The 19,513-nt window shown below is 36.7% G+C and overlaps 1 protein-coding gene across 6 annotated transcripts in view; it reads left to right on the top strand.

The window, feature by feature from the left end:
- The window catches only part of SLC39A10 (solute carrier family 39 (zinc transporter), member 10), a 163,077-nt gene that overhangs the window by 93,090 nt on the left and 50,474 nt on the right, over window positions 1-19,513 (top strand). For 3 of the 6 annotated variants that reach the window (XM_010860859.1, XM_010860860.1, XM_010860858.1), the window contains one exon: window positions 12,974-13,082. The exons of 1 other annotated variant lie outside the window; for it this stretch is intronic. The gene's annotated coding sequence lies outside the window, so the exon portion shown is untranslated. Of the gene's footprint in view, window positions 1-12,394; window positions 12,511-12,973; window positions 13,083-19,513 lie in introns of all 6 variants that reach the window. 2 more of the 6 variants (XM_010860862.1, XM_010860861.1) reach the window with 1 other exon arrangement.

Genomic DNA, 19,513 nt, shown 5'->3' on the forward strand with positions numbered 1-19,513 from the left:
GCCCGAGAATGGGAGGGTCCGCAGTCCGGTCTCGGAGGGGCTTGGAGACAGGCGGCGGCGAACGCCCCCGATTCTTCTCCTCGCGTGCTCCCCTCCTGTGTGTCACCGGGATCCCCGGGAGGGAGCCTGGGCGCCGCTGTTCCGGCCCGGCTGGCTAACGGACGGTGGCGCCTCTGCTCCTACCGCGGGAGGCCTCGTGGGGGCTTACTTTCTCCCCGACCAACCGAAAAGCCGAGGCGGGGCGCGGGGGAGTTGATACTGAAGCCAGCTGGGGTCCCTGAAGCTGAGGGCTCGGGTGGGGCTGGGTCGGTGGGCGAGGCCGGGTGAGCCGGGAGGTGGCGCGGCTGCCTGGGCTTTGTTCGTGAAAGCCCTTTGGCGGAGAACCTTAGGGGGCCCACCAGGCTGCACTACGTCGGGGAACCTTCGTAGCCCCCTCTACGGGTCCAGGGATCTGCTGAACTCCTTGCTTCTCCCTTGGGATCCCCGAGTGCCCAGGCCTGGTGAGGGCGCAGGCGACATGTGGCTTCCTGTGGCTTCTCTAAAGAACTGTTCACGTGGGAGGGAGCCTGTCCACATGGCTGTCTTTATGAGCCGGGCACAAGGAAGAGAGATCTCCGCAGGATCCGCAGCCCTCAGTTGGAAGTGTCCCTCGCTCAGATCCCTGTTTTAAGTAATAAAGTAACATTAAAGCACATAATTTAAAAAGATGGTAGGTTATACTGTGGACTTTTTTAAAAGGCTTTTACGCCGTTCAGTTCTCTAGTTTCACCTAGGAACTGAGTCATTCTTGATGGAGCAAAACGAGCAAGAGACAAGTTTACGTTCCTTTTGTGTGTGTGGTTTTTTTTTCTTTTGGACGGGTATCTAAATTTACCTAATTAAGAACTAGCAAGTAATATATTGGAAAAACTGGAGATTTAAAATGTAGTTGATTGTAGTAATTCAATTGAAAGCCTGAAGATTCTTGTGTGCTGTTTTTGTTAGGACTTAATTCTGCAGATGTTAAGTCATCTTGAGTCAGTCTCTTGTTCTAGACCTTGGGTCCATACCAGTTATCTCACATCCCTACCTGCACTAAATACTTGAAAGAGGATTATCAATGTATTATCAGTGATGAGTGATTAGAAGAAAAGAATGATGTACTGGAGGAGCTTTTAAACTTTTGTATGGTGAAGTTCAGAATGGTGATTTTAAGTGTACGGAATACATAAGATTCCGGAGAATCCAGTTGCACTGAAATATAATTACCAACATTTTAAATATTAATGGTGAATTCATGCTTTAGTAAAGCATTAAATATCAAGAGTAATGGCAGGTCATAATGCCTAATTTCAAACTAGTGAGGACTGTAAATATAGAATTTAATTTGAATGATTTATATTAGTAGTGTCAGGTGCTGCAAATTAACCGATTTTTTTTTTTTTTTGGCCTATATTTATAACTGAAGGGATAACTAAGGTTACTTTACAATATATCCTTCTTCTGCATCCAGATTCTCAAACCTGAATTTTATATACAGCTCCCTGGTTAATAACCCCTGTGTAATTTGTGCTACTTTAGAAGGAGTGGTTAGTTATGAGGCGACGTCAATATATCACCTGATAACTTTTTGCTTCCCAGGTAGATCAGCGATGAAGAAATTGGCTGCCAATGCAGGAGACAAGGGTTTGACCCCTTGGTCAGGAAGATCTCCTGGAGAAGGAAATGGCAACCCACTCCAGTATTTTTGCCTGGGAAATCCTATGGACAGAGGAGTCTGACAGGCTACAGTCCATGGGGTCACAGAGAGTGGGACACAACTTATCCATTAAACAACAGCCTTTACTTATTCTTCATGTTAATTTGTATTCCACTAACAGCTTAAAAGTCAACACACTTCCTCCACTTTTTTGAGCACTTGATTTGAAGCCATTTTTAGGAGGCCTCCAGTTTGGTATGCAGGTACTTCTCTAAGTGGTGTTTTCTTTTCATTTTTAAACAGATTTATTCATGCATTGGAGAAGGAAATGGCAACCCACTCCAGTGTTCTTGCCTGGAGAATCCCAGGGATGGGGGAGCCTGGTGGGCTACTGTCTGTGGGGTCACACAGAGTCGGACACGACTGAAGCGACTTAGCAGCAGCAGCAGCATGAAGAATATAGGGTATAGGTGTTATAACAAGGGTAATTATTCAACAACAGGAATGATTATTTACTTTTAATTAAAAGAGAATTATGTTGTTACCATTCTATTACCCCACTTCCTCGACCCTTGTTTTGGCCACTATTGGAGAGAATGTAGGGCTTGGAGTGAGACTTAAAGTTCAAAACTGATCCATTATTAACTAGTTTGGTTGCCTTGAGCAAATTTCTTTATCTTAATCTTTTATCTGTGAACTTGGAAGTACCAGAAAAATCTATCTCATGGTTTACTGTGACCTTTAAATGACATAATGAATCAAAGGGCTACAGATGATTCATTTTACCTTCTTTTCTACATACAAATCTTACAGTTCATTAGTGGTTGAAGGACTACTTTTTATCTTGATTCCAGAATGAGGTTTAATGGTTTCTACTGGGCTGCTGAAGAGGATACAATTGTTATTCTATTATTCATATGTAATAATCCATAGAATTTCTTATTTTGCATTTACTAACTTATAATTACATATATCTTTTTTCTGCCAAACTAAATTCCTTGAGGGGCACATACTCCATAGCTTTTTGTCAAATAGTACTTGTGACAGTGAATGTACAAAACTTATCCAGTGAATGTACAAAACTCTTTAATCAAATTAAAAATGTTAATTGAGTGATGCAAAATTTAAATTCAGTACTAATCAAAGGAAATACTTTGGATTTTTATATGTCAGCCCTTATCTGTGTAGTGGCTATCTCAAGAATGGAAATGTTTTTGTATGTATATATCAAAAAAGGACTATCACTAGTAGTATTTTAAACTTACAAGTTACAAAAGAGTATACAGTAGGAAATGGAAAAGAGGTATAGGTGATCAAAACAGCTAGTTATTTTGCTTTATAACAGGTTTATAACCTGTAAGGTCATCTTTCATTACCAGTAATTCTTATTAAAAATATACTAACTTTAGCTGTTTGAAGAGTTCGGGTTTGTCCTAACAGTTTGATGCTGCCCCCTAGTGTTTGATTCCCCTTGAAGTTTTCATTCCCTTCATCTTTACCTTTGCCTAAAACAAAACTAAAGTTGCAATTAGATTCTTTAGTGCTACTTACATAGTTTACTTTGAGATTTCCTCCAGCTGGTTAATGTTGCTATGAGTCATTTTGAACTGTTAAAAAGCTATTGCTTTTCATCCTAATGTTTCAAATAGAGGGTGAGTTTGAATGGAGATTGAACAGTATAAGTTCTTGTTTTCTTGCAAATTATGTTGGAGGAATTTTTCGGACAGAAAGAGGGCTGTATGTTAAATATGTATCTTTGAGATTAACTTTGTATATGAATAGTAGCAGTTACTTCAGTCTGGGTTTCTTCTGCTTTCTTCTGGGTTTCTTCTTTTAACTTAGTCCCATATAACTGTATTGCCTCCACTGTACTGAAAATGTTAAAATCACATAGCCTTTATTTTTTAGTTCAAGTTTTTTGGAACTTTGACTTTTATAGAATGACATTTGAAAAATAGTCTCAAGGACCTTTAATAACCATAAGATTTCATGTAGTCATTTGTGTAAACTCTTATATTAAAATGTCAAGTTATACCAGTTATCTGTATTCCAAACTACTTTTTTCATTTTCATTTTCTGTAAGTTCTCTAAATAGACCACACACACACAAAACAGGTTTTTCCAAAATAAGCAAAATATATAAGCAAATATTCATAACAAATATTTACTATAGCCAGAATATTCAAGTGTGTCAGTAAATATGAGGCAATTTTTAACTGAAATTGTAAAGTTTAAATAACAATAGCATTATTGAAATTATTTTCAGCTGTTTAAGAGACCATGTTTAATATTCAGAACACAATAATTTATTGTCAGCACATCATAGAACATAACAGTGTCAAACTCTTAATAGATTTTTAGTATTAGATTTTTCATGTGAAAAGGTATTATTGAATGGGATGATGGTTTCAGATTTTTCAGTTCAGTCACTCAGTCATGTCTGACTCTTTGCAACCCCACGGACTGCAGCATGCCAGGCTTCCCTGTCCATCACCAACTCCTGGAACTTGTTCAATCTCATGTCCGTCGAGTTGGTGATGCCATCCAACCATCTCATCCTCTGTCGTCCCCTTCTCCTCCTGCCTTCAATCTTTCCCTGAAGCAGGGTCTTTTCCAGTGAGTCAGTTTTTTGCATCAGGTGGCCAAAGTATTGGAGCTTCAGCATCAGTCCTTCCAATGAATATTCAGGACTGATTTCCTTTAGGATAGACTGGTTTGATCTGTTAGCAGTACAAGGGAGCCTTAAGAGTCTTCTCCAACACCTCAGTTCAGAAGCATCAGTTTTTCAGCGCTCAGCTTTATGGTGCAACTCTCACATCCATATGTGACTTCTAGAAAAACCATAGGTTTGACTAGATGGACCTTTGTTGTCAATATCTTTGCTTTTTAATATGCTATCTGGGTTAATCATAGCTTTTCTTCCAAGAAGCAGGTGTCTTGGAAGAGTTAGTCGTATATGATTTTGTGATTTTATATTTATAGACTTTCCTGGTGGCTCAGTGGTAAAGAATCCGCCTGCCAATGCAGGAGAAGGGAGTTCAGTCCCTGTATTGGGAAGATCTCCTGGAGAGGGAAACGGTAACCCACTCCAGTATTCTTGCCTGGGAAATCCCATGGACAGAGCAGCCTGATAGGCTATAGTCCATGGAGTCCCAGAGTCAGACATGACTTAGTGACTAAACAACAACTGTTATGGTTTATAATTACCCTTTATAATATATGTTTTACTGCCGAAAGAGAAGCTATCACATGATTTTGCATTAACATTTCATACAGCCATGAAGGTGAATCATTATTTTATTCTGTTTACATGTGAATAAGTATACTTTGTGCTTTGTTGTAGAAGAACATAGCCTCATGATGAAGGAAAGATTGATTTATGTACTGTATCAAGATATTTAGAGTAAGATATGATATGTTATTACTTTGCAAATCAGTGAGGTCAGTAAAAGTGTAATATTTGAAATACATTTTATGTAATTATAATGTAATTATTACAGAATTGTATGCATAATTACAACAAAATTGAGAACAGATACCATGTATTATATATAATGTATGTTGCAAAGCAACAGGATTATGTTTTCTATTTCCATGGACCTTGTTTAATGTAGAATTTCAACTGACTTCATAACTTGTTAATGTTTAGAATATATATGTTAAGATTTTTGTTTTAGATTAGCATACTCTTATTTTTTCAAGTAAGGTGAATTATTTGATATATATAGCAACAATAACAACTGGCATAGGTAAGTTTATTTTCGAGAAAATAATCATTAATTTAAAAAAAGAACTGAAGAAGGAAATCCACTAAATCAAATCACTGAAAGAGATTTTAAGAAAAAATGTTTAAGTGCATCGTAAATATAATATTATCTACAATATAATTTATGATTTGTATATAAACATGTTTAGAGCTTTTCCTCTGAAGATTTCTGCTTAAACACACATACTTGAAAGTTTTATTAAGGCTAAAATGTAAACTTCCTTAGTGAACAGATAAAAGACTACTGTTTGTTGGTTCAGCAGTTGTTTTATTTTCCCTAAAAAAGAAATGGATGTTATGGGTCATGTTAATTTTAATTACGGCTTTTTTTTTTTTTTAAAGAAAACAATATTAAATATAGGGAGGAAAAAAAAAAAAAAACTTCTTAAATTGAGAAGTCATAAAGAAATTGAAAAAATAAATTATAGACATCAGTGCATGTACATGGAAACACATCTATCCATGAAAGAGAAAATATTGTAATCAAAGTAAAAAGGCATTGGACAGAATCGAAGATGTTTTCTGCAGAAAATATGACTTAGTAATGTTATATACAAAGTTCGTGCATGTTTATAAAAATATTGAGACACCAGGAATAGTTTGAAAATGTAAATAAGAATAAGGTAATTTTGTATTGTGTGTGTGTTCAGTCTTTTACAACCCCATGGACTGTAGTGTGCTAGGCTCTGTCCATGGGATTTTCCAGGGAAGAATATTGGAGTGCGTTGCTGTTTCCTTCTCCAGGGGTTCTTCCTGACCCAGGGATCAAATATGCTTCCTTCTTTTGCATCTCCTGCATTGGCAGGCTAATTCTTTACCCCTCTGCCACCTGGGAATTTTACCTGTTCCAAAATTAATAGTAGCAACTAATGAGAATACTATGACCATACAGCTGGTGGCAGTATAACCAAATTTAATTTGTCTAGAAAACAATTTGAAAGTATGTAACAAGACCTGCCTGAAAAGTATTCAGAATTTTGTGGTCTTTCCCCATATCTTGGACTTATCCAACCAAGCAGGTAACTAAAAACAGTAGCACAAATTGAAGTTAAAATGATTATATAATGTGATTAAAACTCTATAAACAAATGCTTGTGAAATCTTGAAACTGTAATTTACTTTCCTCCACATGTGACACAATGTGACTTTGTTCAACAGAAACTAAGATTTATAATTGCTGGATTTTAGTTTTTTCAGTCAGAATTATACATGAATATAGTTTAAAGAAATAGTTCTATGAAATTAAGGTTGGGGAAAGAAAAAAATCAGTTCTCTGTCTTTTACATTCTGCCTAGAGATATAAAGAACTCTTTTGGTTTCTTAGTTGTTTTGCTGTTCACTGCCATGTCTCCAATATATTCACAGCTTGTTGATTTTCAATTTTAGTCATTGCTTTGGATTTAGCACTCTTCCCACCTCTCCACGAACCCTCTCATTTCCTATATCCCAGTTTTTCAGTACAGTTATATTGTAATTCTGGTTTAGAACAGTAGTGTTATATTTTTATGGCTATAAAGGTTATCTGCAGCTGCAAACTGGTACTTACCCTGCACAACTTTTTTTCCCCCGGCATTAATAATTTTCTTATTTTTTCTTTTTCTAAATGTCTATATATCACAAAATCTACCCCAGTCTGTGTATCTGAATGTGATTCTTTAAGACAGAGAATGTGCCCTAAAACACTCTGTTTAAGAATTTTGTGTAGTTTTCTTTATACTGGAGAAGGTTGAACTTGATCATAAAGATGGATTGATAATTGATTAACGAAATTGGTGTTTGCTAGTAGAAATTAAGTAGTTTTGACATTTGAATTATAATTTTGTAAGATTCTGCTAAATGGCAGAACAGAACCATTTAACTTTGTTCAAACAACTGTAAGGACAGCTAAAATTTATCATAGAAAGCTTTCCTGGTGGAGAAGTAGTAGTCTGTGTTGTCAGCAGCATCAAAAAATGTTAATGTTATGAAAATGTTGCCTTGGAGATTCTGTGTTTTTTTTCCCCCTAATCTTATGGAAAGGAAGGATCATTTTACCGGGCAGTGCTTATGAATGGTAAGTTGGTACAAAACTGGAGACGTGTAACAGTGACAAGATGCTGAAAAAGGAAAATAGGAACAGTGACAACGAATGGAGTAATAAAGATTTGAGGCAGTGGCAGTAACTATTCTTAGAATGAAGGCAACGGTCAGGGATGATGAATGGAAAGAGAACACAGCTCTGCAAGTTGAAAGGAAAAGGCATGTGTTTCTCATCCAGGTCCTAAGGTTAGCCCCTCGTCTTTAAGTCCTCTTTATGACCACATGTTGTGTAGGTGTATATGCATTTGTAGTGGAAAGAGATTGAAGCTTATTAAATTGAAAGGCTAACTAAAATTATAAACATTTTAGTAGCTTCCAAAGGCATCACAATATTTTGTGATTAATAAAGGTCAGCCAGCTCATACATTTATAAATCTCGGATGTTCTTTGTATTCACAAGCAGCAAAACAGACACAGGAATGTCAAAGGTTGCTTTCTACAATATGGTTCCAGATTCCCTGTAATGAATGCTTGAAAAGCAGAGACTTCAGATAGTTTGAACATTTAATGAGAAAATGCAGGTTTGTACATGAATGTTTAGAATACAATAATAGATTTGATGTGTAATTGCTTGATCTAGTACATTTGATCAATGCTCATGTTTATATTCTGCCTCTTGAAAAATAAAAGTGAAACAGAAGGAGCTCTGAATTTTGCCTGAGCTCCATTAGCATGCCTCTACTATTCTCATATAAATGAGTTGCAGGGTAAATATTAGAGATTGTGCTTATTTTGGTAATAGCTCTATTGACATTCCAAACTGAGGTAAAGTAGGGGAATGAAAAAGGACACCTTGAAGCTCTAAGAGGATTTAAGCGTTCTTGATAAGGACTCATTACTGAAGTAATTTTATGCCATGAAGTTTTATAAAGTCAGTGAAACTTGTATGTCATGGTAATTCATTGCAACTTTTTCTCAGTTGGACGCCTCCTGTAATCTAAGAGTTGTTCTTGGATGTACTAACACTGCATAATATTTTTGATAGCATTCTTTGGAAGGAGTCAGAGCAAAAGGACCTTTTTCCCACTCTGGTTCTGTACTTTTTAGAAGTTAAGTGAAAGACGTGTAATCGTACCACATCAAATAGTGGTAATACTTCAGGTTAATAAACTTTACAGAGTACACATTTCATATACATTAATTCAGTTGGTGGATATATGAAGGGACTATTTCCCCTGTTCTTCCGAGAGGAAACAGTGACAATGAACTAGAGATGAAGGTTTCTGACTCCTGATTCTATTCTATGTGCATTACATTGGGTGGTTATATCAGAAATGGAATTTAAAATGGATCCAACTTCAGTTCAGTTCAGTCGCTCAGTGGTGTTCAACTCTTTGTGACCTCATGGACTGTAGCACGCCAGGCCTCCCTGTCCATCCCCAACTCCTGGAGTTTACCAAGTAAACTTGGATCCAGGAAGATCCAAGTTATATTACTATTAATAACTTGCACTTAAATAACATTTAAACATTTACAATAAAATGGAAAAACATTAAAAATTTTTATCATTATAAAAAAAGTATACACATTATTTTACTTGGTCTTCATAATTACCGTGAAATAGAACAGGAATTAAAACCCCCACTTTATAGCTGGTGTAATAAAGAGGCTAAGTAATTTGCCCAGCATCTTATAACTGCTTCTGCTGCTAAGTTGCTTCAGTCATGTCCAACTCTGTGCAACCCCATAGACGGCAGCCCACCAGGCTCTGCCGTCCCTGGGATTCTCCAGGCAAGAACGCTGGAGTGGGTTGCCATTTCCTTCTCCAATGCATGAAAGTGAAAAGTGAAAGTGAAGTTGCTCAGTCGTGTCCGACTCTTTGCGACCACATGGACTACAGCCTACCAGGCTCCTCCGTCCATGGGATTTTCCAGGCAAGAGTACTGGAGTGGGGTGCCGTTGCCTTCTCCAATCTTACAGCTAGTAAGTGGCAAGACCAGGTTTCTGAGATCTTTACCTCTAGTCTCATTGCTTCTCATGCATTTTGTGTGTACTGCTGTTGAATCATAGAAGGAAACTAAATTGATGTCTGACTACATGGATAAATTTTGCTAAAGTAATTTAGTAATATACCAGTTGTATTATATTTATGTGATTCAAGATATAAACAAATTTCTGCCATAATAGTGAAACCTATCCCAAAAAATGAAGTCTTCTTTGAAATTAGGGTGCCATGTATATTATTGAATAGATTTTCATGTTAAGTTTACTTAATACATGATATATTTCTATAATCCAGGTTGAGGGTTTTAGTGATTTCTCTCTTGGTTTCCACCTTATTGACCTTTAAAATATCAATCTGGAACATTGAAATAGCTAGTTTTACAACATTGCTAAGTGACTTATAATATTTTTTCTCTGATTGTTAGTTTGTATATATATGTATTTGTATGTGTGAGAGTCAAGAACCTGAGACAGACATTAACTTCTGGTTCTTTCATTTGGCCTACATTTTCCTTTAAAAAAAAAAATCCCCTTGAGTAGAAGTTGTTTGCTTTGTTCTTAAACAAATGAATAAAGTATACACAGGATATACTTAGTTGGCCTCTCTAGTAACAGGAACCACATATTGGGAATTATTTTTCTTACATCAGTCAATCACTTTGTTAAGTAATATAGTGATATTAGGGCTTCCTCCGTGTCTCAGTGGTAAAGAATCCTCCTGCAAAGGAGATGTGGATTCAATCCCTGGGTCAGGAAGATCCCCTGGAGGAGGAAATGGCAACCCACTCTAGTATTCTTGCCTGGAGAATCCCATGGACAGAGGAGCCTGGCAGGCTACAGTCCACGGGGTTGCAGGGTCAGACACTTAGCACGCATACTCATAGTGATATAAACTTTTTTTTAAACTAACTGTAAATATTAGAGACCATTTCTTTTCCCTTTAAAATGTTTTGGTAGTATATTTTAGATGGATTGCATTAGTAGTTATCCCACAGTGTTCTGGTTTTTAAGATACACAGATACGCTGGTGTAGCAGAAAGAGCCCCTGACTTTCAAGTCAGGGGACTGCCATAAACTTGAAATATCACTTTAATCATATGTATACTTCTGGGTCTTAGATATCCATGTATTAAAAAAAAAAGTGTTTAGTTGATTATACTTAAGAATCTTTTCATCTTAAACTTTCTACAACCCTATTTTCATTTGTATGAAATAAAGATCATTATCTTTCTTGAGGCAAAATACCTATAGACAGATTAGTGTACTTTAGATATGTTCTTGATTAAAGTGTTTTACTTACTTGAAAATTGAAAAAATTTTTGCCATTTTATGTAGGAAAACTACAATTGAAAGCCTGTAATTAAAAATTTTTGTAAATCTTTATAGAAGAACTTACTATGGAGATTATCAATCCTGATTACTTCCTTTTAAAGTTTTAGTTAACCTTTTCCTTGGGTATAATCATATATTTTGTTAAGCAAGATTCTTGGTTACAAGTGATTTTTTTTCTCTGGTTAAAAAATGGATTTTCTGTTATGGTATTTTTAGGAATGCATGCAAAACTGGTAAAATTAGCATAAGATCTCTAATTTAGTTAACAGTGTTATATCAATGTCAGTTTCCTGGTTTTGAAAGTGTACTGTGCTTGTGTAAAATGTTTTCATTGGGGAAAATTGGGTAAAGAGTACATGGGTAAACTGAACTATTTTCACAAGTTCAAGTTCTTGTGAGCCTTAAATTATTTTAGAAAATGTAAATTTATCTTTGGGTATGGTTAAGTATGGGTCTGTTTCTAGAAACTGCACATTACTGATTTTACTAATTGAAAGTTGAAATATGTATTCTTAATGGATTAAAAGTTATGTTTTATCTGAAATATAGAACACCTCTAGAAAAGCACCCAGATGTTAAGTGTGAAAGTGAAGTGAAAGTGAAAGTGGCTCAGTTGTGACTGACTCTCTGTGACCCCATGGACTATACAGTCCATGGAATTCTCCAGGCCAGAATACCCCACTCTCCAGGAGTGGGTAGCCGTTAAGTGTAAACCTTGACAAGTTTATGAAGTGAACACATCTGGGTAACCAGCACCCATGGGTAAAGATAGAACACAAACTACAGCACAGAACTCCTGGCTGGTTCCTCTCATCACGTTCCACACCAAAGAATAACCACTAGCCTCACTGAATATTTAGGTCTGATGTTAGTGTTAAAATATTAGTGAATTTTATTAAAAATGTGGGTTTCATTTTTTCTTTGTGTCAAATGTAATGTATTTACATCAGAAATAGTGTACACAGCGCAATGACTAAAGTACTTAATTGTGAATTAAACTGACCCTTCATGTAGAAATTATACAATGAGAGAATACTTAAACCTTTCACTGTGATAGTAAATTGGAAATCAGTAACAAAAGATGAAATTAAATGTGTGGTGGCAACTACGAGTTATTTTCCAGAAACCATTCTTTTCTTGTGCAGTAGGATTATGCATAGCTGTCTGTAGTACCCAGAAGTCTTGAGTGAATAACTTAATGTATATTTGCTGAATTGAAAACCAAATCAGTTATAAAACTAATACTTTTAATTCCCAAAACTTTAAAAACTGTGAGACGTAAGTGACAGCAAAAGATTTTGTCTAGGGCAAAACTGAGTCCTGTAAAGGCCAGTATTTAGGATTGAGTGGTAAATGGACTTGGGCAACATTTCCACCATTCCTGCCTCTACCACGAAGATCTTCTTTTTGCTATGGATAGAAAAGGATCCTTAAGAAAAGGATTCCATAGAATGCTTGGGAAACTGTAAGTTGTAGGTGAGACTATATTTTCCAGTCTCCTTATTTATTTGATTGATTGAGCCGATGTGGCTGTGTTCTTGCCAATGAAGTCTGAGAAGTGATGAAAGCAATATCTACTTTATTTGCTGCTTCAGAAATTTCCGAACCTGGATTTCCATTGTTTTACCACTGACAAGAATAGCCCTCATGTAAGATGGATGTGTCTCTGACTGACTGGGACTCACAAACCTGGAGCAGTCATCTTGGACGGGTATTAAGAGAAATAAACTTGCTTGTTTCTTAAGCCACTACCCTTTGAGAAAGGCTTCTTTGCAATAGCTGCTTAGTCTGTGCTGACAAATGCATACTTCATCCAAGTGATTCTTAGGCACATATCTGCTATAGCTGTTCTAAAGTTGCAAAGTTAATGTATGATTTACTTTTAAGAATACTTAGCACAGATTTAAATATTACCTGTATAATGTCATTCATGTATTTATTTGCCTTCCTGTGATGCTTTCTTGAATGTAAATGATTATGATTAGGGGACTCAAGATATCAGAATCTTTTCAGTAAACAAATTGAATACATTTAAAAAGTGTTTAAAAATGACAATTTAAAGCTCATATAGATCACTGACATTTTTTGTGTTGCATGGAGTCATTCATTTGCTGTTGCCTGATCAATATGTATGTATGTTTTATTTTCACCACTGGTACTTATTCATTTGACAGTGGGATAATATGCACTGAAGAAACGGCAAGACATTTACATGTCAGATGAACAGAGCAACGTTCATTCTGAGTATCGCCTTTCACTAGCATCTTCTAGTGGAAAACCAAGGTAATTGTAGGGTGTGTAATGTCCTCTTTCTGCTATTAATAGCAATTGTCTTAATTATCTATGCTCTTTCATTTTCATTAGTCTATAAAATTGATATGTTTTAAATGGTGACTTTATCCTTGAGACTATTATATAAGAAACTGAAGTGTTTGGATTAAAAACCAAAATCTCCAACTTAATGTAGCTTTGGGATTAAATATATTTTATAGACTATTTTTCAAAATTCTTAACTCCCATAAGCCACATATGATAATTAAACCTAATTTATTCAGGTAATACTCAATTTAATTGAGTATCATTTGATAGAAATGGGAGTGTTTGATAATTTACTTGTATAGGTAGTGTCTCAAACTTTAGCTAGCAACAGACTCAACTAGGAAGACTGGTTGACACTGCTGAGCCTAATCCCAGAGTTCAAGATTTAGTAGGTCTGGGTGGGGTGAAAGAATTTACATTTCTAAGAAATTCTCAGGTAATCATGATATGGCTTCTGCTGCTCCTCCAATATATGTTGATTAATCACTGATGGTGGTTAGGTATCAAACTTTAAAAAAGTACATACTGTACAGGTGACCTCTGACTTAGGGTATTTTGAATTTACAGTGGTGAAAAAGAAGTATGCATTCAATATTTGAATTTCAAATTTTTATCTTTGCCCAAGCTAGTGATACACAGTACAGTACACTCATGATGCTGGGCCGTGGCAGGGAGCTGTAGCCCACAGTCAGCTGTTCAATCACAGGGGTAAACAGGCATTCTGTATCGATTCATACAACCTTTTTTTTTTTTTTTCCATACAACTTTCTGTTTTTCACTTTCAGTATTCAGTAAAGTTCATGAGATTATTATGAAACAGGCTTTATGTTAAATGATTTTGCCCAACTGTAGGCTAATTAATGGTAAGTGGTCTGAACACATTTAAAGTAGGCTGGGCTAGCTATGATGTTCAATAGATAATGTATATTAAATGTATTTTCAACTTAGGATATTTTTCAAGTTAGGATGGATTGAGGCAGCAGTGTAAGGTAGTTTCTGTTTCTTTACATCAGATTTTTGATTAACATCTGGTATTTTCAGGTATTAATTTTTGCCTCTTAATGTCTTATGTTCTTCTTTATATCATATACAAAATCATTGTTACTGATTCTTTTTCTGGACTCTGTTCTTTGGTCTATCTGTGTTATTTTAGTTATTGTAACTTTCTAAAAAGAAGTCTTTGTCATCTTGTTAATTTTCTGAACTTTGTTGATGGCCCTTCGGTTTTGCTCTTTCATGAATTTTTGGATGAGCTTATGCAGTCTCACGAAAAGTTGAAAGCTGCAGGATTTTGACTGACATTGAATTAGACTATGTATCTTAAGGTGTTTATTCCATTCATGTAAGTGGTCTTTGTACAGTTTTTGCAATTCTTCTTTACTGTCCTTCAACAGTATCTTATACACTTCTCCTTTTAATGGTCTTACTCTGTTTCTGTCTAGCAACCTAGTAATTTTTGTTTATCATTGTGTTTTCTAATTGGTTTTCACTGGATAAAATATGATATTTAAAAACTTTTTCTTGAAATACTATATGTATACAGAAAAATAAACAGTATGATAAGTACAGTGAATTATCACAAAGTAAACATTACCATACCCACTCCAGTGTTCTTGCCTGGAGAATCCCAGGGATGGTGGAGCCTGGTGGGCTGCCATCTATGGAGTCACACAAAGTCGGACACGACTAAAGTGACTTAGCAGCAGCAGCAAACATTACCGTTACTGAAGAAAGAGAACATTATTACAATTTCCAATCCCAATTATTACCCCCTACCTTCCCTTCAGAAAATAACTATTAAGGCATCTTGGTTTAGTTTTGCCCATTTTAAATTATATATAAATAGACTTATATTTATTATAAGTCAGTGTTTTATTTAGTGTTTGTTAGCTTTTTTTGTTGTTGTTCAGTCACTAAGTTGTTTCCAACTCTTTGCAACCCCATGGACTGTGACACACCATGCTACCCTGTCTTTCACTATCTCCTGGAGTTTGCTCAGACTCATGTTCATTGAGTTGATGATGCCATCTAACCATCTCATTCTCTCTTGTCCCCTTCTCCTCCTGCCCCCAATCTTTTCCAGCATCAGGGTCCTTTCCAGTGAGTTGGCTCTTTGCATCAGGTGGCCAAAGTATTGGGGCTTCAGCAACAGTTCTTTTAATGAATATTCACAGTTGAATTCCTTTAGGATTGACTGGTTTGATCTCCTTGCAGTCTTTAGGGACTCTCAGGAGTCTTCTGCAGCACCACAGTGCTAAAGTATCAATTCTTTGGTGCTTAGCCATCTCTATGGTCCATCTCTCACATCTGTTCATGACTACTGGAAAAACCATAACTTTGACTATATGGACCTTTGTCAGCAAAGTGATGTTCAGGCTAGTCACATTTTAAGTGTTCAGTAACCACATGCGGCTACTGGCTACTGTGCTGGAAAGTATAGATCTAAAAGGTTTATTTGGGAGACTTAGCTTCAAGACCTTCAATATAGGATATAATATGCATTATAAAGGAAAGACTGATAAAATATACAGTTACCTTTTGCTTAGTCTCAATTTGTGAGATTCATTTATGTTAGTGTGTGAAGCTTTAATTTTATTTTCATTCCTGTGTAGTATTCCATTGTAAAATTGTTCTGTTTTATTCATTTATGTGTTTATTAACATTCTACTGTTGATGGACCTTTGGCCTTTTACTTGTTTTGAGCTATGATGAATAATGATTGTGTGAATTTTTATGTTCCTTCATTTCTTTTGGTGTTCCTGTACCTGGGTTTCTGCATACATCCAAGAGAAGTATTGCCATGTGAAAGGATATGCTTATGTTCATCTTCTGGTAGATCCTGCCAAACAGCTTTCCAAAGGTTACCAATCTACAGTCCCACCAGTAGTGTATGCAAGTTCTAGTTGACTCCATATTCTTGCCTACATCTTTTATGTTTTATTCATTCTGGTGGGTATGTGGTAGTATCTACTTGTGATTTTAATTTACAATTCTCTATTAAGGTTGAGAATCTTTTCATATGCTTCTTAGTAATTTGGCTAACCTCTTATAAAATACCTGTTCAGTACCTATTTTTCCATTGAGTTGGCTCATAATTTTCATATTGACTTGTAGCAATTCCTTATATATTCTTGACTATTAACATTGCCATACTCTTCTGCCAATCTGTTGTTGCCTTTGTTTTTTCTCTTGATGAATATTAATTTCTTTATTTTAATGTAGTATATTTTATCAGTCTTTCCTTTATAATGCATGTTATGTCCTGTCTTGAAAGTCATGAAATTAGTTTCCCAAATAAATCTTCTAGGTCTATACTTTCCAGTACAGTAATTAGTAGCCACATGTGGCCACTGAGCATTTGAAATGTGACTAGTCTGAATTAAGATGTCTTTGGACACAAATCAAGCCTCAGTAAATTTAAGAAAATTGAAATCATACCAAGCATCTTTTCTGGCAGCTACACTAAGAGACTAGATACCAATTACAGGGGAATAAACTGTAAAAAAAATACAAACATGAAAATTTAACAATATGTTTCTAAATAATGAACACATTACTGAAGACATTAAAAGGGAAATCAAAAAATTCCTAGAAACAAATGACAGTGAAAACATGACCCAAAATCTATGCACTGCCACAAAAGCAGTTCTAAGAGGTAAGTTGATAGCAATGCAATCCTACCTCCAGAAACAGCAAAAACATTGAATAGAGAACCTAACTTTATCCCTGCTGCTGCTAAGTTGCTTCAGTTGTGTCCAACTCTGTGCGACCCCATAGACGGCAGCCCACCCAGCTCCCCCGTCCTTGGGATTCTCCAGGCAAGAACACAGGTTTGGGTTGCCATTTCCTTCTCCAATGCATGAAAGTGAAAAGTGAAAGAGAAGTCACTCAGTCGTTTCTGATTCTTGGTGACCCAATGGACTGCAGGCTACCAGGCTCCTCCATCCATGGGATTTTCCAGGTAAGAGTACTGGAGTGGGTTGCCATTGCCTTCTACACTTTACCTAGAACAGCCTAAAAAAGAACAGAAAAACTCCAAAGTTAGTAGAAAGAAATCATAAAGATCAGAGCCAAAATAAATGAAAAAGAAATTAAGGGAACAGTAATAAAAATTAATAAAACTAAAAGCTGGTTCTTTGAGAAGATAAAATTGAAAAACCATTAGCCAGACTCATCAAGCAAAAGGAGGAGAAGGATCACATCAACAAAATTAGAAATGAAAAAGGAGAGAGATTACAGCAGACAATACAGAAATACAAAGGATCATAAGAGACCATTATGAGCAACTATATGCCAATAAAATGGACAAACTGGAAGAAATGGACAGATCCTCAGAAAAGTTCATCCTTCCAAGACTGAACCAAGGAGAAAGAAATTAAGAACAACCGAATCACAAGAACTGAAATCTAAACTGTGATAAAAAATCTCCCCCAAAACAAAAGCTCAGGGTCAGATTGCTTCTCAGGTGAATGCTGTCAAACATGTAGAAAAGAACTAACGCCAATACTTCTGAAGATTTCAGAAAATCACAGAAGAAGGAACATTTCCAAACTCATTCTATGGAGCCACCATCACTCTGATAACCAAAAACAGATAAAGCTATCGCAAAAAAAGAAAATTGCAGGCCAGTATCACTGGTGAACATAGATGCAAAAATCCTCAACAAAATTCTAGCAAACAGAATTCAGCAGCACATTAAAAAGATCATATACCATGATCAAGTTAGGTCATACCAGGGATGCAAAGATTCTTCAATATATGCAAATCAATCAATGTGATACACCATACTAACAAATTGAAAGATAAAAACCATATGATAATAGATGTCAAAAGCCTTTGACCAAATTCAGCACCCATTTACTAAAAAAAAAAAAAAACCTTCAAAAAATGGGCATAGAAGGAACCTACCTCAAAATAGTAAAGACCATATATGATAAAACCCACAGCAAACATTATTCTCAATGGTGAAAAACTGAAAGCATTCCCTCTAAGATCAGGAACAAGACAAGAGTGCCCACTCTTGCCAGTATTATTCAGTATATATTTGGAAGTCCTAGCTATGGCAGAGTAGAAAAAGAAAAGGAGTCCAGATTGGAAAAGAAGTAAAATTCTCACTGCAGATGACATGATACTGTACAAAGAAAACCCTAAAGATAGTGTATCTGAAAATTAACTAGAGCTAATCAGTGAATTTAGTAAAATCACAGGATACAAAATCAATACAAGAAATCACTTGGATTCCTATACGCTAACAATGAAAAATCAGAGATTAACAAATCAATCCCATTTACCATTGCAATAAAAAGAATAAAACATGTAGGAATAAACCTACCTAAGGAAACAAAAAAGCTGTATATAGAAAACTATGACACCGATGCTGGAAATCAAAGATGATATAAACAGATGGAGAGATATTCCATGTTCCTGGGTTGGAAGAATCAATATTGTGAAAATGACTCTACTGCTAAATGCAAACTACAGATTCAGTACAATCCCTATCAAATTACCAATGGCATTTTTCACAGAACTAGAACAAAAAATTTCACAATTTGAATGGAAATACAAAAGACCCCGAATGGCCAAGGCAATCTTGAGAAAGAAGAATGGAGCTGGAAGAATCAACTGTCCTGACTTCAGACTATACTATAAAGCTACAGTCATCAAGACAGTATGGTACTGGCATAAAAACAGAACTATAGACCAATGGTCTGAGCTACCCCATGTCCGAGGTCAGGCAGAAGCTGGGAGGACCCCGTGCCTGAGGGGCAGTGGCCGAGAGGAGCTACCCCACGTCCGAGGTCAGGGGCGGCGGCCGGGAGGAGTTATGCCACGTCTGAGGTCAGGGGCGGTGGCCAAGAGTGCCAGGCCGCGAAGCACAGGAGCAGCCGAGAGGAGCTCCCCCCGCCGGAGGACAGGGGCAGCAGCTGGGAAGAGTTGCCCCATACCCGAGGATGGGTGGCGGCTAGGAGGGGCAACCCCACATCCAAGGAGCAGTAGCTGCGCAGGCACAGGAGGGCCTAGAGGAGCTATTCCACGTTCAAGGTCAGGAGGGGCGGCGGTGAGAGATATCCCTTGTCCAAGGTAAGGAGCAGCGGCTGCGCTTTGCTGGAGCATCCTTGAAGAGATACCCCACGCCCAAGGTAAGAGAAACCCAAGTAAGACAGTAGGTGTTGCAAGAGGGCATCAGAGGGCAGACACACTGAAACCATACACACAGAAAACTAGTCAATCTAATCACACTAGGACCACAGCCTTGTCTAACTCAATGAAACTAAGCCATGCCCTGTGGGGCCACCCAAGACGGGTGGACATGGTGGAGAGGTCTGACACAATGTGGTCCACTGGAGAAGGGAATGGCAAACCACTTCAATATTCTTGCCTTGAGAACCCCATGA

Source organism: Bison bison, unplaced genomic scaffold (assembly GCF_000754665.1).
Source record: "Bison bison bison isolate TAMUID 2011002044 unplaced genomic scaffold, Bison_UMD1.0 scf7180017864471, whole genome shotgun sequence".
NCBI lineage: Eukaryota > Metazoa > Chordata > Mammalia > Artiodactyla > Bovidae > Bison > Bison bison.